We start from the raw sequence: 7,056 nt of genomic DNA on the forward strand, positions 1-7,056 counted from the left end.
CGCGGGCAAGGGTAATTTCTTCATAGCCCGTGTTGTAAAGGGCAAGCTTATTTGCCCGAGTGCTTTTTTGCTGGTCCCTTCAGGCCCGTACGTGCTGAAAGAGCTGTGGCGTAGCTCAGTTGGTTTCTAAACTGCAGATCTTGCCCCAGACACGTTCTGCATTCCCATGCTTGTGCGCCTCCACCTGCCGCTGAGCTAGCTCTCCGTCCCCATCCTGCTGCCTGTAGCCGTGCGTTTGCTCTGCAGGTAGCTCCGGGAATTGGCCCGTTGTGGCTTTTCCAGCACGTCTCTCTGCAAACCTCTTGGAGCGACGTTTCTCTCTGCTGGATCTGCTTGCGTCTGCTGTGCCCCCCCCCAGTGTGCAGTGGGCAACTGGGTAGCTGCCTGGACCCTGGACCCCAAGAGCTTTGAACCAAGGGGCGTGCAAGTCAGCATTTTCCTTCTTTAAAGCACGCGGGGGGTATGTCTCGACAGCTGGAAAAATAAGAGGTTTAAGCAGCCCCGCTTCAGGGCAAAAGATGAGCATGAGGCAGTGAAGGAAGCTGGGGCTTGTGCTTTGAGCGTCCACCGCCCTTCATCCGCTTTATGTGCTGCAAAGTAATCTGGGAGCACAGTAGGGGGAAAGTTTATATAGAGTTGAGGGAGGTGGTGAATGTGGCAAATGTGGGGCTCTGATCTCGCTGGAATCATGAGCCTGGTGATAACTGCAGCTCAGGAACCGCGTTGTAGGGCTGCTGTGGTTGATGGCAAATGGACACGCAGAGGTGCAGCGGAAAATGAGCAGGCGTAAGCACAAATAAGCTCCCTCTACCACCGCTATCGTATTGCAGAGGTTCCTGCACCATGGGGTTTTGTACCCGCGCTCACCCTCGCCCCACCGCGATGGCAGCAGGGTGGTTGCCAGCACGGCACGGGACACCTGCCCGTCCTTTTGTTGCTGTTGCTGCTGCACTGGAAAGGTAACAGCAACAGCTTGTACAGGCATGAAAGATCTGGTCGAAGATTAGAACGGGAGACACGGGGAAGACACGGCCACTGGAGCCCCTCTCATCCACGCCTTGCGTGGGTGGCCCTGGGCAGACATCTGGGGCACGCATGTCTTTGTGAGTGTGGGAGTGCGAGCAGGTAAAATAAGTTTCTGTAGAGACTGTACAAATAAATGCCACCTCCCCCTCCTGTAAGATCACCTGCTGGGCTTCGTCATGCTGGTTTTGCAGGCATCACATGAGCAGGAAGAGCCACCTCTGCCAGGAGAGCTGTATTTTTAGCATTGCCGAAATGCCCTGGGAGCGCACCTTGTGGCAGCCTCCGGTGCAGAGGCCCGAGCTGCTTCCTGCGCCCCAGCCCCGAGGAGCCCAGGCAGGTGCTGCTGGCGTATTTTGACTGGAGTCCCGTGGTGGAGCGCTGCATCCAGCAAACTGGAGCTGAGCGGTTGCCGGTTCCCTCAATTAGGAAGGCTTCCTGACTTTTGTTTAATCCCTTGTTTATTAATGGCTCTCACCTCTTTGATCAAAGACTTGCACTGATTTCAATTAGGGTTGAGCAAGAACCCAGTGACAGGAAAGGCTGTATCAGGAGGAGCAGCTGCTGTGCCCTGCAGGGTTTCTTCACCCTCGTGACCAAAATCTATAGTCGTAGGCGAAGCGTATTTATTCCCAACCAAGCTGGAGAAAACTCAAGTAATCCTTTGCTGACAAAACAGCTCTGCCGAAATAAAAGCAGGCGGCACTGACTGCCTGGGGAGCTCCCGTTCTTCCCATCTCGAGCACTGTGTCGAGAACCAGGCCCTTCCTACAAAAGGGTGAAGCCGCAAGAAGACAAGCCTTGGCTTCACTTTTGGACAACGCTGTCAAGTGGGATATCGCCGAGGTGAGTAGCTACACCTGGGCCTGCCTGGGGGTTTTAGTAACTGTGTCTTCATTAACCCTAACCATGTCTGTTGCCATCTCCGAGAGGGAGACAGCCACAGAAGACGACTCTCTCTAGCTGAAAAATGACTTTAAGAGATCAGGAAAATCAAATTATATGCAAAGTCGAGTTTCTAGAGTAATGGAAGCTGGGATGGACCCTCAAGGGGAATAAGCAACACAGGTGTAATTTGGGGAGTTGTGAAACAAAAGAGGGGAGCGACGGACTTACTGAATATTTGTAAAGCCACAGGAACAAATTCAGAGCTATTGTCTGAGCGCGTGCCTGTAGGTAACAGAAGACAAACGCAATTCTTTAAATACCACATCAATATATGTGGTGCGCTAATGCCTTGATACACTCTGTCAACGACACGATGTTGATAAAAAAATAGGGACTATAAATAGAAGCGGTAGGAGTTGCATCAGGAGAGACCAAAGCAGTGGGAAAGGAGAGAGGAAGCCACCCCAGAAAGAGATGCTGTGGTGGGGCCTCAGGGGCGCGTGGCCACCTTTGGCCAACTTTACCATAAACTCCTGCTTTGCAACCCAGCAACGTTAGAAATAAACGAAGTGCGTGGCGGGGACAGGCTCTTTACACTGTGGAAAGGGTTTAAAGAATAGCTGGCTGCCTAGGAACGAACACGTCCCCCTGCCACTGCAGGGTTGCACCACTCCTCGACAGCGTCCACAAAGCCTTTGAGATGTGTCTCCTCCTCCCGAAGTGACCGACCTCTGGAAAGGTAGACATGGGGGATGTTGAGCTGGCGTGCCGAGGGTGGGAAGTAGGATACCTGTGCTGGTAGTCTAGAAGTCAGTGGGGTGGGAATAAGAGACGGTGCAAAACGCGGTGGGGACGTCCCCAGAGCATTTGCAGCCACCCGAGTAAATGAGAGAGACGTGCTCTGGTAGTGTTTTCCTGGCTGCTGTCCTGCCTAGCACCGCTGGTGATCCGGCATCCCAGCTGCTCGCTAGGAAAGCAGTGTGTGCTTTCCCCCGCTCCCCCCAGTTGTGTGTGTGTGTGGGGGGGGAATGCTTCGTCCTCCTGCGTGGCATGGTTTTGCTTCACCACAGCCTGTGGTGGGGAAGTCAGTCAAGTCACCAGAAGACAAGAGCTGAATGGGAAATGTGGTTTTCTCCATCAAAATTCCTTTAGAAAAAATGCTTGGGGAAATATTTTGCAGGAAAAATGATGACTTTTTTTCCCCTGCAGCTGAGAACCAGTTGCTTTTCTTTTTAAATTAAAGCAGTTAAAATGATCGTAAACCAGAATTTTCCTATTGAATATGTCTTCCAGCTGAAAATGCTGCGGGGTGAAAAAAAAGCATATTGTTCTACATGAACCTCCCTTCAAAGCTATCATTTAGATTAAAAGAAGGAAGGTGGAGAGTAATGTGACAAATGTTGTGAGAGCAAGCAGAGACATCGGGTTTGTGCTGAAATGAGATGGAGCTGATGGCTTGGGCTGAGAGACCAAGGAAGGCTGAGAAGGGTCCTTGAGGTGCCCACAACCACTTTGCTTGTAATGCAGCGGCCTTGGTGGGAGTTTGACTTGGAAATATTGCTGGCTTTTTCACTGGAAATGTTTGGATTTGAGTTAGGACTGTAATCCTTTAATCTCCAAATTTGGATTGATGGTGACTACGACAGGGTAATACTAGGTCTGTCTCAGCTATTTGCTTATCTGGGAAAAATGTTCATTCCACGAATCATTTGCACATCAAATTAAAGCATTCGTGGAATTCCTGCATGAGTAAAGAGATGCATTGCTCTTGCATGCTGGTTTGGGGCTGCTTCCTCCCATGTGGCTTCTGCCCTCGCTGAGCATGGTGGGGGCAGTGACCTGCCTCTCGCTGCCCCCCTGTGCTGCAGCAGGCAGGACCCGGAGAGGTGCCCTGTCACCAAAACACTGGTGGTGGCTCTGGCTTGCCGCCCAGCTTGGACTCTGTCCCCGCAGCAAGCCTGCCCTTGTCCCCACCTTGCTGGACCAGCCGCTGCAGGGGACACCCGCTGTCACCTGCCTCTGCTGAGCGGGGCTGGGTGGGAGAAGGCACTTGGCATCTTCTGCCTTTGTCTCCTGCAGATAACAAAATGGCAGATGCCAAAGAAGGGGAAAACCAAAAAAGAAGTCTTAAACACCAAGGAAGGTATCACCGTCCTGCGGCATCCATGGCAATCTCCCAGGCTCCCTGGCCAAAGCTCTTTCCTGGGCACGGTGCAGGGAGCAGCTGGCAGCTCTCCGCCAAGGCAGGGATCTGGCTTTGCATATTTGAGGTGAGGAGCCTCTCCGCCAAGGCAGGGATCCAGCTTTGCATATTCAAGGTGAGGAGCTGGGTGAGGAAAGCGGTGACTCCGCACACAGGAAGGTTGTGGCACAGCTGGGAATAGGAGCCAAGTCTTAATGATGCTGATATGCCTTAATCATGGGAATATTTTTTTCCTTATCGTTCAAAGTGGCCTGTACTACAAAACCCTCCCCCGCATCTTTTATTAACCTCCCCTTTTTATCACCTGAGACATTCATTGCCCCTAAATTTGAGAAGACCGGGTTAACCCTCGGGGAGACTGAATGGTGCAACATCTCAGTTTCCCTCTTCCACTCTCATGACATGAGAAAAATACCAAGCGAGGGTTTTTCCCTATCACATGTTCTGCTGCTGGCACCGCGAACCAGTCCATTCAGAAGGGCTTTGGTCCACGCCTCATCATTCATGTGACTGCTGACTGTCTACAAAATGTAAAAGGTTACCTGCTCGCTGCAGATAACATCAGCTATTGCACATTTTAAATCGTCGCCGAAAACAACAGCCGCTGGAAAAGAGACACCAACGCAGGTCTTGCGATATTTTCCTTCAGCAGGTGTGGTGGTGTGATGAACTGCAGGGTTTCGCATCAGTGTTCATAGAACCATAGAATCATAGAATGTTTTGGGTTGGAAGGGACCCCTAGGGGCCATCTAGTCCAACCCCCCTGCAGTGAGCAGGGACACCGCTAACTGGATCAGGCTGCTCCTCCAGCTTGGTATAAATATTCAGCTGTTTGACCGAGGGAAAAGGGTTCTTAAAACTCCTCGCTTTACACACAGACGCTTCTTTCACTGAACGCGCATTACAAGCTTTCACTGTCTGCCTGCTTATTCAAAGCTTCAGCTTGAAATGAAAAATTAAATGAGCTGTGCTTGTACAGGGGAGGGAGGGAGGGGAACAGCAAAGGAACGGTTTAAGGCCAGTCATTAGTTTGTATTTTACCTGCTTCTTCGCGGTACGGAAATGACCGATTTTTGTCAAGATTGTTTGGAAAGGGATTAGAAAGGCTTTAGTTTTTAGAGCAGACTGGATGGTTTTACATTAGTTTTTCATACCTACCAGGCAATTTTTCTTATGGTCTCCGAATTCTGATAACTTTAAAGAATTTATCTGCAAAAATGTTTTGGCGACACCCGTCACCCCCTTGCTCTCTGTGAGGGGTTTAGGCACGAGTCCAGGAGGCTAAAACGCCAACAAAACATTGTAGAGAGGATATGGGCAGGGTGAACACGATGTTTTTGTTCTCAGGGATTTTGTTTGGGGAGAATACGGCAGGATTTGGTGCTTTCTGCTTGGAATTGCTCTTTTTTTCCCCTGCACACTCATCGCTGGCAGGTCAGTGCTGTGGCAAGCAGGGTGCAAGGCGCTGCACCAAAAGGTGCTGGGCGGCAGGATGCCTCGGGACTGATGGAGCTGGGATGTTTTGAACATGGATTTTGGGGGTCATTGCCTCATTTACCCCTCTGAGATGCTGTATTCTGTGAAACGCTACTGCTACATAGCTCCATGGGGTGCTGGCAGGGAGGGTGCAGCAGGAGATGGACCCCCGGGGACGGGGTGGGAGGACCGGGGGCTGCATCCTTGCCAGCTTGCGGGGACTCTTCCGGAGGGCAGCGCTGCCTCGTAGGGTTGGATGACCCTGCCTGATAAAAGCCTCTGTTTTCAGCTGCTTGTAAAAATCAGTGTAACCTCAGGCAGCAAGGCACAAATCTTCCCTTCTAGTTGCCCTCCTCTTAAAAAGAGGGGGGAGTGGGAATCTGAGCCAAAATATTCAGCTGTTTGGGAAAACCCCACAGCTGGAGGGACACAGGGGAACTATTTCTTTGGTGGAGGGGAGAGACGCTGAGACTGGACGTGCAGCCAGGGAAGGCGGACACATGCCCGGGCCGGTGAATCGGTGTTTCGCCACGGCTTATCTGCCAGCCCCTGCTTTGCTGCCGCAGACGCTGGAGAAGGGGCAGCAAATGGAAGGGGAGCTGGTGGGAAGAGGAGGGTTTAATAAGGCTCAGCTGGGTCAATGAAACAACCAACAAGACAAATACGCACCGGCTGCTGCAGATCTGGTGCCTTTCTGCCTCTGTGGGAGCTGCACGGATGCTGGGCTGCTGCCGCCACCACTGAACCTCGTCTTCCCACGGGGGCGAGAGCAGCTCTGTGTTTTCTGCACCACGACAGCATAAAGTCAGAGTTGTGTCCCTAAGAGTCGGGTCCCAGATACAGCAGCTATGTGGCACAAAACTAACCCAAGAGCAACTCATCCCTCCAGCTCAAGCACACTTTAACAGGTTTTAGGAGGTTTTACTGGCATCTTGCTGCAAATCCTCTTTTAGACTTTAGACGGATGCTGTTTGCCTGCCTCTTTCCGTGCTGGAGTAGGTTGCTGCCTGGCCACTTGCGGCCATTTTTCTTGGGAGGGAGAAAGATATATTTGATAAATGTGTTGTTTAGACCTCACCTTGGCTGCGTGACTCCTTGCCATGCATGCCTGGGGCTGGGGAACAGGGAAGATCCCCTGTCCCCAGCCCTGGCGTTTCCACTCGTGGTGGTTACTGGCTCTTCCCACATACTTTGAAGCACATTAGTGCTAATTAATTATCTGTCAACCTTATCATCGCCAGCTCACCTACTAGGAAACCATGCCCGCTTGAAGACAGTGATCTGTAGGAATAGTGTCATATCAGGGACTGGCTGCCTCCCAAGAAATATCTCTCCGATCTGTGGAAAAATGTGCTGAGGCCAGCGGGTGTAGCAGCGCGGCGGCGTCTCCATTAGGGGTGACTGAGGCAGCGAGGGGGCCCCTTTCTTTTGCAACAGCTGAATGCTGGAGGCTGTTGCTCACATCC

Source organism: Egretta garzetta, unplaced genomic scaffold (genome assembly GCF_000687185.1).
Source record: "Egretta garzetta isolate BGI_Z169 unplaced genomic scaffold, ASM68718v1 scaffold370, whole genome shotgun sequence".
Taxonomy (NCBI): Eukaryota; Metazoa; Chordata; class Aves; order Pelecaniformes; family Ardeidae; genus Egretta; species Egretta garzetta.